Raw genomic sequence first — 15,510 nt, forward strand, 5'->3', positions numbered from 1 at the left:
GTTGGATCAGGTTGGGGGTGAGCGTCCACACCCGGTGTCCATGGGATTGGATCAGTTCGGGGTGAGCGTCCACACCCGGCGTCCATGGGGTTGGATCAGGTTGGGGGTGAGCGTCCACACCTGGTGTCCATGAGTTTGGATCAGGTTCGGGGTGAGCATCCACACCCGGTGTCCATGAGTTTGGATCAAGTTCGGGGTGAGTGTCCACACTGGGTGGCTGGCCTGGCACGCTGACCTCCTGTGGATGACGTCACCATGTTGGGGAGATATCTCTGGCCTCCACAGTGGCCACCAGCATGAGCCTCTGCCTGCCGGGCACCCTCCTCAGCTCTGCGCTGGGGCTTCCTCCCACTTCAGGGGGATTTTGGGGTCTGGGATGAGGTGAGTCTCTGCCTTTTGTAGATTCTGCTGTCCCTTTTCTGGGGGATGCTGGGATTCCCTGGAAGGACACTTTCCCGCATGCTCCCACTCTGATCTGGGGGAGCTGCTCTCCACCAACCTCTCGGGGCCGGAGCATGTGGGCCGGGGCTGCCCCAACCCGCATCCCTCCCGGGTCTCCGCGCAGAAAACAAGGTTACAGAGACGGGGCCCTGTCCCCTTGCACATACGTGTCACCTCAGGTGCGGGCTGGTGCCTCCAAGTCCTAACTGCACAGTCAATATTGGGTGGGAGGATCTGGGTTAGATCTGCCAAAACTAAGTCCCCCCGCAAGTGCCGTTCCTCCACCTTCCTGTTCTCGGATCCTGAACCCCCATCATCACCTGTTACAGGTTGAACCGTGGCCCCAGTTCCAGTGGTGGAGTCCTAGGACCTCAGGGTGGGACTGTATTTGGAGACGGGGTCTTTAAAGAGCTGGTTCGGTGAAACAAGGTTGTAGGGGTGGCCTTGATCCAATGTGACGTAAGAAGAGGAGATGGGGACACAGACACACACGGGGACAGGGTCCACGTGGCAAACGGGCCTCAGGAGGAGCCAGCCCCGCCTGCGCCTGGGTCTCTGACTCCAGCCTCCAGGACCCCGAGACAACGCAGGTCTGTTGTGGGAGGTGCCGGGCCGTGGGGCTTTGTCACGGTGGCCCCAGTGAAGGAGGACACGCGGGTCCTCCCAGCAGCACATGGTGCCCCCCACCCCGAAGGTCTGCTCCCCCAGCCCCCAGGAGGTGATAGCAGTCTGACGTGCAGACCTGCGCGCGGCACAGAGAATAGGATCGTTTTAAACAAAGGAGCTGGACCTCCCCCGTCCTTCTGCCTCAGAAGTGGCTCCCTCACTCTGCCTCAGGGTCTTCATCCTCCTTGTGGGCACAGCCTCTTCTGCTCAGAAAGATCCAGAATGGGAAGAGTCTTCCATGGAGGACAGGTCTGTCAGACTGGACGCGTGCATCGGCTTCACGGGCTCCGATTCCCCTGGCACCAGAGACGTGGAAAGTTCTGGAGGGTGGTTTGCATCGGGGGCTGGGGTTGTGGGCCCTGAGGAAACACGGCGGGTCCTCCAGCTGGGGCCAGGACCGCTGTGCTCTGGAGAGAGACGCTGAGCGTCAGGGCCCGTGGGGCTGGGAGGGGGGCCATGCGCCACTGCGAGCACATGAGAGGCCAGGTGTGGGCATCACAGCCCCCGGGCCCGGTGGGAAGCCCACCACCTCCAGGTGAGCCCCCATTGTGGGTCCCACAGGAAAACCCCGCTGACCCTGGGCATCACAGACAGGAAACCAGACGGGGACACGGAGCTTGGCTCACAGGGCAAGAGCCGGTTTAATTCCTGCTGATTGAACTTCACCTTGCAAGGGAATCTAACATGGAATCTAAACTTTAATTCCTCCTTAAAATTTTTGTAAGGGGAGAGGGCTCACATTCAGATTCGGGACATCTCTGTGGCTGCCGTTTTATGGCTGGAGCGTCCGGGGCATTTTTGCGGCAGAACCTCTGTGAGCCGTGTTGGACAAGCACCGGGCACAACTCAGAAAAAGACAGAAATCAAATCCTCAGCGTTCTGGGACTTAACCGGTCATGATGTGGATCTGTTCCGGGGTATCTGCCCCCAGGGTCCGGCCCCAGGGCACAGGAGGGGCAGCCCCCCAGCTCACAGCCCGATGGCCGGCTCCATGGTGGGAGCCGCGGAGCCTCAGGGCAGGAGGCAACCGTGTGTGGGCCCCCACGTCTCCTTCCAGGCGCCCACAGGACCCGCTGCTCACTCTGCCCAGGAGAGGTGGGACTTTCTGACCAGGACGTACTTGCCGGGTCTGCCCTCGGCCTCCCTCCCGCAGGAGATGGGCTCCCTCCAGGCTAAGTCTCCGTGACTCGGAGGCAGCTCAGGTGGGGCCAGGGCACAGGCTCGGGAGTGCCAGGTGTGGTGGCGAGGGAGTGAGCCGCCCACGCGGTATACGGGGTGGAAGGTCCACAAGGAGCCTCCTTCCTCCAAGGCTGGAGGCAGAGCCCAGAACTGGGGTCTCCTCCGGGTGGGGTGCGGTCCAGGGGCTAGCAGACCAACGAGGGCCAGGGGCTCGGCCTGACGGAGGAGGGGGTGGAGGGCAGATGCTGCAGCCTCGTGGGGTGAACGGGAAGTGGCCTCCCTCAGACACAGCACCTGGTTCACCCGGTGAAGGTGAAGGTGGGTGTGTGGAGGTTTGCAGACCACAGATGAAGGGCTCCAGTGAAACAGTGGGCGTCTGGGGGCAGGGAGGGAACACATGTGGGGAGGGGTGTTGTGCGTTACCCAGGAAGGTGCTGGCCACCCTCCAGGACCTCTGCGCACCAAGGCCAACAGAGGGGCCACCTGTCCCCTGAGCTGCGGGGGTCTCGGGGGAGAGGGGGCCACCAAACAAGCGACAGAGCACGAGTGGATGGCGGGTGGAGGACAGAGGTGGGGAGACCGAGGGCGAGGGCCCACGGTGGTGGTGCGTGACTCCTCTCCAGAGGCTAGGGAAGGCCCAAGGGGGACGATGGGCTAAGGGGGATGATGGGCCGAGGGGGACGATGGGCTGAGAGGCGATGATGGGCTGAGGGGGATGATGGGCTGAGAGGCGATGATGGGCCGAGGGGGACGATGGACTGAGGAGCGATGATGGGCCAAGGAGGATGATGGGCTGAGGGGGACGATGGGCCGAGCGAGATGCATGGTCCGGAGTAGGAGGGACCCTGGAGGCACATCATGGTTTCTAGACTTCCCTTCTCTGCTCCCCCTAGGGCAGCACGCCGCCCCCACCCCGGGCCCCGACACAGCACCCCAGGGCTTGTCTGGCAGAGCCCTCTGTCCAGCCCTGCCTGCCGGGAACTTCCCGGGGCCCAGGCACTTCCTTCTTTCACGGTTCTGCTGGAAGTTGCCATTCTCCTTCGTGGACTCTCAGACACACACCTGTTGTGCGGCATCTGAAGGGCCCCCCACCTGTCGCGGCTGGACTTCCTGCAGGCCCAGCCCCCCTCCCTCATCTGCAGCTGGACCGGAGCCTGCATCGCACGGCAAGGCTGTGCCGCTCTGTTCCGGTGCGTTCTACCAGGGCTCCGCTCCCCGTCTGCACGGAGACCCCTGGGACGCACGGTGTGTGGCCGCCCCCACCCCCTGGTCAGTGCCTGGTGGTTCCTGGGGCCTAGAGGGACGTGCCGGCCAGCGCTGCAGACCAGGACCACGTGTGTCCATGTCTGTGGGCAGACCCCTGTAGGAAGAGCTGGAGATCTGACTCTGGGGGGCCTGTCCCTCCGTTCGTCAGGGAGGTCTGAGCCTTCTCTTTGGCCTGTGGTCAGGGCTTCAGCAACAAGGAGACTGGCCTGGGGCAAAGCATGGGGGGCATCGGGGATGCTTAGGTGTTGGGATTCTGATCTTGCTTCTTTCTGCACAGGGACTTCCAGTCCCCACCGGCTGGGTCCCAACCTCTCCGTTCGACCCCGTCCAGATCCGAGTGCAGGACCGTCATGTGGCTCACGTGGCCAGCATGTTCCCCGCGGATGCGCTGGGCAGACTTCTTGGTGGGCAGCCCAGAGCGGTGAAGATGGTGTCTTCCCTGCAGAGGTCACCATGGGAGGAGGCCACGGAGCATTGTGAGATGGTGGCCGTGTGGCTCCACGTGTTGGGGGGTCCCTGGCAGTGAGGGCAGGCTACGGACAGTCTGTGCACACACACCTGGAGAACCTGGTTCCGAGGGCACTTGGAAGGGTGGTTCTCACATGTCTCCGTCCATCGGGATTTCCGAAGCAAAGACACGTGGACGGGGGCTTCAGACAGATGCCTTCATTCTCACCCTCTGGAGGCTGAAGTCCAAGCTCGTGGCACCACAGCCTCGCTGTCTTGTGAGGCCTGCTCCCCAGCGGGCAGCTGCCCCCTTGCTGTGTCCTCCTGCGACAGAAGGGGCGCGATTGCTCGGGGCCTCCAACACCAGAGCCGTGCGTGGTAACGCTTCCACATTCGCATTTGGGTAGGGGGACGCGGGCACTCAGACTGCAGCTACACCCTCCACCCTTTCTCTCCCTTCATTTCCCAGCTGGGCGTCTGAGTCCCGGAGGGGCCAGTGGCTTCCCCACAAGACCCGTGGGTCCTGACCTGAGTCAGCTTGCGTCCTCCGTGGCACCAGACCAGCGTCTTCTCCATGGGGAGGGGACCCACTCCTTAAACGGGCTGCAATCCAGCAGGAGCATGCAGGACCCCAAGCTGGGACCCTCGCCGCCATGTGCATGCGAGGAGGTTAGCAGTTTCACCTAGGCACAGGATATTTTTATTAGTAGACCTCAACTTTGACTTGTTCCTGATTTTAAAGCACGCTTTTATTATAAAACTAAAAAAAAAAGCTCATTATAGAGGGTCTGGAAAACACTGAAAGACACAAAGAAGAAAATTAAAAATAAATCATCCATAACTTGGCTGTGCAGACACAATTCCTGTTAATTTTTTTGATGTATTGCCTACCAAAGTTGTATCTTTCTGAGATTGTTATGTAGAGAGCACAGGAGTCATGTCCCATGCCTACTCCATCCTTAAAATAGCTGATTCCTAATTAAAAGCTTTTTTCGTTATCATGAGTAATATATTGTAGTCAGATTTGCCTGTGTGGATTGTGTATTCTTTCGTGATGCTACGAATACAAATGAATCTCATCCGTCTATTGTCTTCCAATTAGAACAAAACACAGACACATCCAGGGGCTGTGTGTTGGCAGGAGGGCGTGACCGCGAGCCCCTGGGAGATGGGGGGCCCCAGAGCGGGAGACATGGAGACGAGAACAGGCCGCGGTGTCCAAGCGTCTGGTTGGGATCCAAGGGTGCTGCGTGGGGAAGCCTCTAGAAAAGCGCGTTCATTATTGACGCGGGGGCCGTCAAGGAGAGAGCCCCACCAGCCAGAGACCACTTGCCGGCCCCTTGGTGGATGGGGCCCCAGAGCCTGCCCACTATAAGCCTCAGGGGTGCCTGGCGTGGGCACTTGTCAGCTCCTAGGCTTACCTGAGCTTCCAGCGTTGTGGGGAAAGTGCGCCCACTCAGGAGGTGCTTCACTGAGGCAGCCTGGCTGCCTACCTTCCGGCCGAGCAGAGAAACACTCGCCTCTGGACAGTCCCTGCCTCCATAGCCTACTCCCAGCATGTCACGTGGCCAGGCTGGCCAGTGTGGCGGTCAGGGGGGACGGAGCAGCTGAGGGTCAGCAGAAAAGGGGGTTAGCCAGCGGCGGGTGGGCAGAGTTTGGTGGAGGGGCTGGGCCGAGAGGGGGCCTGGCGCAGGGGTCCAGAGCGTGGCCTGTGGTGCTCTGGCCCAGGACCGGCTTGCTGCCCCTTCTGTGGGAAAGACTTGATGTGATCCCTGGTCATGCAGTTTAATCTTTTAGCGAGTAATGGCCACATCAGAATTACCTTAACAATTTCCAACAACAGCAACAACACCACTTATAAAAACATCTGAAGCAAGAAATGCTTAGGAACAAAGTAAGCACAGTGTGTACAAGGCCCCTCCAAAGCCCTGATGAGAGATTTAAAACCAAGTACATATGTGGAAGGACGTGTTTGTAGATCAGAAGACGAATGTCCACAGCTTAACCCACGGGTCTGTAGAGTCCGTGCAATCCCAAATAAAATCCCAGAAGACCCTTTATTGAGTTAACAGGCTGATTCTAAAATTTATGCAGAAATACTAAGGTTGAAATAGCTTAAACATTTTGGAAATAAGAAACAACGTTGGAGGATTTCTGTTTCCCAATTTCAAGATTTACCATAAAACACTGTGGACAAGACAGCATCATATGAGCAGAAGGAAAGGAAGATGGATAGAGCAGAACAGAGAATCCAGGAACGGACGTCTTCATGGAAACACTACGAATTTTAATCCCACTCCATACTGTGCACAAGCTTTGGTGGAAAATGGGTTGTAGATGAAATGAAAGTATAGAATCACTAGAAGAAAACATGTGGACACAGTCTTTGTCACCTTGGTGTAGGCAGACGTTTCTTATATAAACAACAACAACAAAAAGCCACAAAAGAAGAAAAAAATCAATACATTGCACTTTATCAAAATTAAAAATGTTCCTTATTTGAAAGTCACTGTTAAGAACACCACAAGGCATGCCACGAAGTAGCAGCAAGTATTTGCCATCCGTATGTGTCTGAAGAGACTTTCATCCAGAATAGAAAGAGCTGGTAGAACTCAACAATATTTTAAAGAATAAACATCGTTAAAATGTCTATGTTACCCAGAGCAATCTATATCTTCAATGCCATCCTGATCAAAATTTCAATTACATTTTTCAAAGTGCTGGAACAAATAATTCTAAAATTTGTATGGAATCAGAAAAGACCCCAGATCGCCAAGGAAATACTGAAAAAGAAAAAGCTGGGGGCGTCATTTTGCCCAATTTCAAGCTATATTACAAAGCAGTGATCATCAAGACAGCATGGTACTGGCACAAAAACAGACATATAGACCAATGGAACAGAATAGAGAGCCCAGATATGGACCCTCAACTCTATGGTCAAATAATCTTTGACAAAGCAGGAGAAAACATGCAATGGAAAAAAGAGAGTCTCTTCAATAAATGATGCTGGGAAAATTGGACAGCCACATGCAGAAGAATGAAACTAGACCATTCTCTAACACCATACAGAAAGATAAACTCAAAATGGATGAAAGACCTCAATATGAGACGGAATCCATCAAAATCCTAGAGGAGAACATAGGCAGTAACCTCTTCGACATCAGCCACAGAAACTTCTTTCAAGATACATCTCCAAAGGCTAGTGAAACAAAAGCAAAAATGAACTTTTGGGACTTGATCAAGATAAAAGCTTCTGCACAGCAAAGGAAATAGTCAAAAAAACAAAGAGGCAACCCATAGAATAGGAGAAGGTATTTGCAAATGACACTACAGATAAATGGCTGGTATCCAAGATCTATAAAAAACTTCTCAAACTCAACACCCAAAAAACAAATAATCAAGTCAAAAAATGGGCAGAAGACATGAACAGACACTTCTCCAAAGAAGACATGCAAATGGCTAACAGACACATGAAAAAATGTTCATCATCATTAGCCATCAGGGAAATTCAAATCAAAACCACATTGAGAGACCACCTTACACCAGTTAGAATGGCAAAAATTGACAGGGCAAGAAACAACAAATGTTGGATAGGTTGTGGAGAGGGGGAACCCTCTTACACTGTTGGTGGGAACGCAAGTTGGTACAGCCACTCTGGTAAGCAGTGTGGAGGTTCCTCAAAAATTTAAAAATAGAGCTACCCTATGACCCAGCAATTGCCCTCCTGGGTATTTACCCCAAAGACACAGATGTAGTGAAAAGAAGGGCCATATGCACCCTAATGCTCATAGCAGCAATGTCCGCAATAGCCAAACTCTGGAAAGAGCTGAGATGCCCTTCAACAGATGAATGGATAAAGTAGATGCGGTCCATATATACAATGGAATATTACTCAGCCGTCAGAAAGGATGCATACCCAACTTTTACATCAACACGGATGGGACTGGAGGAGATTATGCTAAGGGAAATAAGTCAAGCAGAGAAAGTCAATTATCATATGGTTTCACTCATTTGTGGAACATAAGGATTAGCATGGAGGACATTAGGAGAAGGAAGGGAAAAATGAAGGGGGGATATCAGAGGGGGAGACGAACCATGAGAGACTATGGACCTGAGAAACAAACAGGGTTTTAGAGGGGAGGGGGGGTGGGAGGATGGGTTATCCCGGTGATGGGTATTAAGGAGGGCACGTACTGCATGGAGCACTGGGTGTTATACGAAAACAATAAATCGTGGATCACTACATCAAAAAAAAAATTATATCAATTTACATTCCCAGAAGCAGTAGTGTTTGAGAGGACCTGTTTCTCCATATTCTTGCCGACAAAAGCTGTTATGTTATAAAGTGATGACAATCTGATCAGGAAAAAGTGATGCCTTATTGTTGTTTTAATCCATTTCTTTAACTATGAGTAGCATAATACATCTTTTAATATGTTTATTGGCCAAAAAAAGTAAAAAATAAAAAAGATCAAAACTTTTTTTTTTTTAAGATTTTATTTATTTATTTGAGAGAGAGAGAGTGAGAGAGAGAGCGCAAGAGGGGGTAGGGTTAGAGGGAGAACCAGACTCCCCGCCGAGCAGGGAGCCCCATGTGGGACTCGATCCCGGGACTCCGGGATCATGACCTGAGCCGAAGGCAGTCGCTTAACCGACTGAGCCACCCAGGCGCCCAAAGATCAAAACTTTGAAACAGACTCTTCAAGAGAATGTTTGTGATAAATGTTAGCGAAAGCAAGAAGAGGTGTCACCAAGTTGTGCATCAGACAGCACAAAGCCACGCCGCGAGGAGCCACGGCTACAAGACCAGACCAAGCGCGGAGAAGAACGCCATGCCTTGTTGGTAGGAATGCACAGTGACCGAGCTTTAGAGAACAATCGGCATTTTCTTGGAAAGTTAGATGTGTACCTAGCGCACGGCCCCGCAGCGCCATTCTAATTGCCTGCGAGCGCCATGGCTCGGGCTGGACCTGCAGACCACCCGTGAGGCCGATCCTGGTGGAGGGCATGGGTGTGGTGCTGTGTGCAGCGTGTTTCTATTCTGAACGTGGAACATGTGAGCCCGGACTCAGAATGAAGAATCACGAGCCGCTGGGACACCAAGGACGCGGGACACAGAGGTGTCCTGTGTGAGTCTCTGTACTGAATCCGATGGACAGTGACAGAGCAGGAGGGAGCCGGCCCTGAGCAGCCAGGGTGCCTGGGGACGGGCTCCAAAACAGCTCTGTAGGCCGGGTGTGGGGTCCACATTTGGCAAAACCCATGAAACTGAACTCTCAAAATGGGTGCATATTGTGTATTCTATCAATTATACCTCAACTAAGTGGGAATAAAATGATCTGGAAATAAGTATAAGGAATTGACAAATGATTTGTGCCACACCATGCGGTGGGATGCACACATACACACACACACAGAATACACACATAGGCATGTGCACATGTTACACACGTAACTACACACACACACGTGTGTGTGCATGCATTCCTGCACAAGCACATTATAAAGGGAATAAATAAGGATATATTTATATATTATGTGGGTTTATGTATTTAAAGGGAAAACCGCCCAGTTGGATTGACCAATGATTGATTGGCATTGATCGGTGTTGCCGTGGCAGCTGCTAGAGAGCGAGGCTGCATTCAGCCTGCCTTCACGTTTCCCGCCGCTCAGGTCAGTGACCCTGCAGGTGAGCCACCTGGGTGGGGAGATCGGCTTTCTGGCTCTGACACAGGAATATGGGGTCACCACGGGCATCTCTCCAGACCCCAGCCAAGGAAGGCAGGTCCACGCCCTTTCCTGGTCTCAGAGCACTTTGCCGTTCTTCATGTTACCATTGCAAAGACGTGTAGATTGGGTCCAAGGATGTGGGTCCTTGCTTTGTGTCTACACCCACCGAAGAAACCACTGCTTGTGGGGAGGGTGTTTGGTGGCTTCTAATTCCCTCTTTCCCACACACTTTGTTTGCACACTGCTCTCTCCCCCTCACCTCCTGGCCTGAGCACATTTGTAAAACAAGCCATTCTCTTCCCAGGAAGAAGGCACACCATCTGTCTGCCTAGTCTCTAGAAACATCTGAAAACCTCAGTAGGATCTAACGGTGCCGGCTCCAGGTGGTTTAGTTTTCTCAGGAGATGGGAAATAGGCCGATATCTTTCTGATAGACTCTGACCTTCATGGGTTATTTCAGGAACTCAGGAAAAGAGGAATTTCCTGCGGGGTGAAGGGCCTGGGTACAGCTGTAGTCATTCTGGGAAACACCCACTCACCTGCCTGGGAATGGGAATGCCAGGGAACTGCGACACAATGAGGGTGGGGCCTCAGCTCCATGGGTCCAGCTCCTTGGGCCTCAGCTCCTTGGATCTCACCTTCTTGGGTCTCAGCTCCTTGTTCTCATGTCCTCGGGTCTCAGCTTCCTAGACCTCAGCCCCTTGGGCCTTAGCTCTTTGGGCCTCAGCTCCATGGATCTCAGCTCCTTGGGCCTCAGCCTCTTGGATCTCACCTTCTTGGGCCTCAGCTCCTTAGGCCTCAGCTCCTTTCATCTCAGCTCCTTGGGCCTCAGCTCCTTGGGCCTCAGCCCCTGGGATCTCACCTTCCTGGGCCTCAGCTCCTTGGGCCTCAGTTCCTTGGATTTCACCTTCTTGGGTCTCAGCTCCTAGTTCTCATCTCCTTGGGTCTCACCTCCTTGGGCCTCAGCCCCTGTATCTCAGCTCCTTGGGTTTCAGCTCCTAGTTGTTAGCTCTTTGGGTCTCATCTCCTAGTTCTCATCTCCTTGGGTTTTGGCTCCTTGGGTCTCAGCTCCCAGAGTCTTAGCTCACTGGGTCTTAGCTCCTTGGACCTTAGTTTCTTGGGTCTCAGCTCCTTGGGTCTCAGCTCCCTGGGCCTCAGCCCAATGGTTGTCAACTCCTTGGATATCAGCTCCTTGGATCCAGCTCCTTGGGTCTCAGCTCTTTGGATCTCACCTGCTTGGGTCTCAGCTCCTAGTTCTCATCTCCTTGGGTCTCAGCTTTCTGGACCTCAACCCCTTGGGCCTCAGCTCTTTGGGCCTCAGTTCCTTGGACCTCAGCTCCTTGGGTCTCAGCTACTTGGATCTCACCTCCCTAGACCTCAGCCCCTTGGATCTCAGCCCCTTTGATCTCAGCTCCTTTGGTCTCAGCTCCTTGGATCTTTAATCCCTGGGCCTCAGCTCCTTGGGCCTCAGTCCCTTCAGCCTCAGATCTGTGGGCTGTTGTTGCCTCCATATCCCAACGGGTCACTCAAGAAACCACAGGGACAGGGGCAGACCAAGTAGTGAATGCCCTGTTATTCAGGAGGCCTTCCAAGGTGCTGTCCACACAAAATTAAAGATAATCAGGACTACTGTACACTGAGTGGTTAACCTTAATACATAAAGAGTTTTTTACAAACACTAAGGAAAGGACAAACCTGCTCAAAGGAAGCATGAGTGCATGACATGAAGTCAGTTCATTTCTCAGAGGAATACACATTGTAGACACAAGAACATCTCCAGTTTCAGGTGCAAGTAGGGGCCTTACATTTTGTTGTCTCCACTGGAACAGTGAAGGTGGGACAAGGGAGGGGACAGCACTGTCCACTCAGAGGGCATCTGGACACTGGGGAAGCGACAGGGTGATGTTCTGGCCCCGTTGACTTGACCACATCTTTCTCTGCTTCCTTCATTTTTTCTTTTTGTGAGTGTGCGCTGTTGGATTGTGGGTAGATGAGCGCACTTGCTGCTGGTGTCCACGGCACGGTTTTGACAGAGTGCCATTTGGCATCCGGAAATATGCACCAGGAGCCAGCAATCCCATCACCGGGGGTCCTGCTGCATGTTCACTGATTTTGCACCAGACCTCTGTCACTCCTGACAAATGCCCGACCCCCCTGCCCCGTCGGGTCAGGAACCCCCATGTAAGCCTGGGAGGGATCACCTTCCTTGTGTTCGTGGGCATCGGAGGTGGGCCCCACCCTGTACCCCTCAAAACCTGCGCCACGTCTCACGTTCCGCTGGTGGATGTGGAGGCCCTGGGTCCCAGGCATCCTCACATCTGGGCCACGGGGCTTTGCTCTTTGAGCAACGTGAGTACTCCTGAGATCATGTGTAATTTGGGGGGGCCCTTCCTAGAAAATTCCATGATGTTTATGCACAAAACTGCACATAATTTGAGAGTATTCACAGACCCCTCCCCCCAAAGCAAGGAAATCCAGGCCCTTGGCTTCTGAAATCCCTTTGCCTCTTCTTGTGTTTTGTTGGAAGAAAGAATGAACACCCGGGGGGCTGTGGGCACACGCACTTCACACACAGGGGCGTGGGCCAGGCTCGGGGATGTGGGAGAATGTTTCCATTTGCATTCCACAGTGGCGTAGTTTCACACGTGCAAGGGAGGGCACCCTGGCCTCACTTCGCTGGATTCGGTAAGTTCATGCAGGGCGAAGCCTGAAGCTTCCTGCTGAAGCAGGTTCACGGAAGTGGGAGCCGCTCGGGTGCAGGGTGGGGCAGCCCCAGGACGCCCCTGCAGGCGGCTCTGCGGGAGACGTGGAGTCCGGAACTTGCTGTGCCCGCCTGGGTCCGTGCGTCCTCTCTGCCAGGAAGCCCTCCCTCCTGCCCCTCAGAGGTGACAGCCCACAGGGGCGTCGGACGCCTGGCCCCGCCTCCCGCTCTGCACGGCCTCTGGAATAACTGTCTCCAGCCGGTGAGTTTGCTGGTGCTGCCTTCCCAGCAGCAGGGGAGGCCTGGGGCTCAGCCTCCGCCGGGCGAGGGCCAAGCAGAGGCGGGGAGGGGCGTGGACGTGCCCACGTCTCGCAGTGGGCACCCCTTGGCCGGGGCTGACTCCTCGTTTCTCTCTCTCTGCCTGGTGACCAAGGCCGGGGGCGTCCTGTGTGCCGTCGGGGGCTGACGAGGCCCACGTCTGATTTCGGGTCTTCCACCTGCATCTCGTTCCATGTCCCGCCCTCGAGGGAGGCGGGGCAGGGGCTCCGGGTGCCTCTGCCCACCCCACCCTGAGCCCCAGAGGGGGTGCCCAGGCGGGCGGGTGCAGGGGAGCGGGCCCCACTCTCCTCACGGAGCCACAGAGGCGGCCGTGTTTCTGTTGGCTGCTGGTTGTTTCAGAACTTAGACGGCTCAGGACACACGGGCCATCAGCCACTTCTTCATCAGTTTAATGCGTCTCCTAAATCTGACGTGCTCCTTTTGAGGGCAGTTCTGAGACCGGCATCGAGGACTGTTCTGGCCGCCACCCGGGGGGTGATGAGCCGGCCCGCAGTGCACGTGCCGGGCGGTGGTCAGAGCCGCGGGGGGGCTGGGCCCCCGTGGGGCGTCAAGGCCTCACGGCTTCCGTGGCCGCTTCCCGGGGCGGTGGGGAGTAGGGGCTGCACACAGGGCCGCTTCGGAGCCCGGCACGTGTCTGGGCTGCCCTGTGGCAGCAGAGAAGCCTCGGCCCTCAGGGAATTCCGTTAGCAGCCACGGGATGGGCCGGGGATGTGACCGTCACAGGGACACGTCAGTGCTGGTGAGGGGAGTTTGAGCCATGCAGCAGGCAGGCTGTGCAGTCGGGGATGGCTCCCTGGAAGAGGTGGTATCGTGCTGAGCTGGGGGCGTTTGCGGGGAGGAGAAGGCTGGGATGATGGTTTGGATGGAGCGTGGAGGTGGGGAGCCGCAGGGCCTGGGGAGGCCCCCTGGCCTCGGAAGGGCTTGCTGGGGACGCTGATGCTTTAGAGCTGGGGCCCGGCCTCGGGTCAACGGTACAACCCAGGATGGGCTGGGCCCCTGCTGTACTTTCGTTCGCTGGGAAGTGGCAGAGGCATCAAGGGGTGCCTGTGGCCAGGAGCCCTTGAGGTCCACGGAAGAGGGGACGCAGGCAGCAGGAGCGGCTAAATGAGGTGTTGCCAGCCCATTCTTGTCCTCCCTGGGCCCGGTGGGGCCGGGGGCGCGGGCCGGGGTCTGGATACCTCGTCTCTGCTGTGCCGGCCTGGGGCTGAGCTCCCGTGCTGTCAGATGGCTCGCTCGGCGGCCTCCTCGGCTGCTCCTGGCTCTCCGGGGGCCACGGCTGGTGCTGCACCCCGGCCATGGGCACATTTCTCAGCAGACGGAGCCGGCACTGATGAACACAGCTCTCGGGCCCACGAGGGCAATCTTGGTTAGAAACTCCGGCCTAGAGTCTCCGAAGCATCTGTAGATAATAGAATCCCAATGATTAATTTCCCATAAGGAGCTCTGTAAAGAAGTCCCCTTGCTCTGTAAATGGAGCGTGCAGGAAACGTGGCCAGTTTTACAAAGTTTTAAAGTTCTTAATTCCGAGTAGCATCGCGGTCATGGGTAATATATATACCAGGAGCCTCTGGCTGGCCCGAGTCTGGATGTCCCCGGGGCCGTGTGGATATCACTGAGTAAGCGGTCTTTAGCAGCGATGCCGGAAAGTTCCATTTCTGCGGGCCAGGCTGTGCGTCCCGTCTTCCCTCCTGCCCCCGCCCCACGCCTGGCCCGTGGCTGATGTGTCCCTGGGGCCACGTGCACACCTCCCCTGTGCTTCCTTGCAGACACCCCAGGTGGCCCGTGGGGCCAGGCACAGCCCGGGCTTGCACCTGCAGGCTCCTCCCTGGGTTTGAGGCTGGGGTTCTCCCCACGCCCCGCTGAGACCCGCAGAACCCAGGCCTCCCGAGGTGTATGTCTGCACGTGCCTGGGCACGGTCAGCCCATGCTGCCCGCGGCAACAGGGATGCAAGTGAATTCTGCCTCCAGGGAATGAGCTTCACAGACTGACTGCAATCACCAGTGTGTTCAGATTTGTTGACTTTAAAAAGAATTAAAAAAGGACCATTGCAAAGGGCAAGGTGTGGAGCTACAGGTCAGGACCCCTTGCCCCAGGGAGAGTCTGCTGCCCCAGCTGGGTCCTCCAGGAAGCCAGCTCCTCAAGCACACTGGGCAGTCAGACTGATGGTGGGAGGTATTTGCACAAATACTCTTCAACCTGTGATCTTGAGTCCACAGGAAGTGGCCCCGTGAGGACAGGTGCCCAGGGCCAGGAGCAGCCCTCAACACCAAACGAGGGGGCCCCAGGCAGGACTCGTAGATGCTGTGAGCCCTGGCTTGGGGAGGGGGTGAGCGTGCAGCCCCCACCTCTCACAGTGGCTGTGCCCATGGAGGTGACATGCCTGGGAGGGACCCGGAGTGACAGCCCTGCAAAGGAGGCCCAGGGCAGGGCAGGCCATCTGCTGGCTGCGTGGTCTCCACGATTGCTCACTCCCCCCAGGCCCCCACCTTGGAGAGGAGCCTGGGGGCTGCTGGGGTGCGAATGAGGTACTGGGGTACCTTGTGCCCAGTAAGTCCTGGAAAACTTTACTTTCACAGCAAGGAGCAGAGGAGGAAACACTGAAGCCACGGGAAGCCTGCTCTTTTCGTCGTGGCCAGATTTTGCCTTTATAGAACCAGAGAGTGAAAATCGTGGGCTTGGTGGGCAGTGGGGTCTCCACGGTATTCTCTGCCGTTGTGGCCCCAGAGCAGGCAGAGACTGT

The sequence above is a fragment of the Mirounga leonina genome, unplaced genomic scaffold, assembly GCF_011800145.1.
Source record: "Mirounga leonina isolate KUSES-001 unplaced genomic scaffold, KU_Mleo_1.0 Mir_375, whole genome shotgun sequence".
NCBI lineage: Eukaryota > Metazoa > Chordata > Mammalia > Carnivora > Phocidae > Mirounga > Mirounga leonina.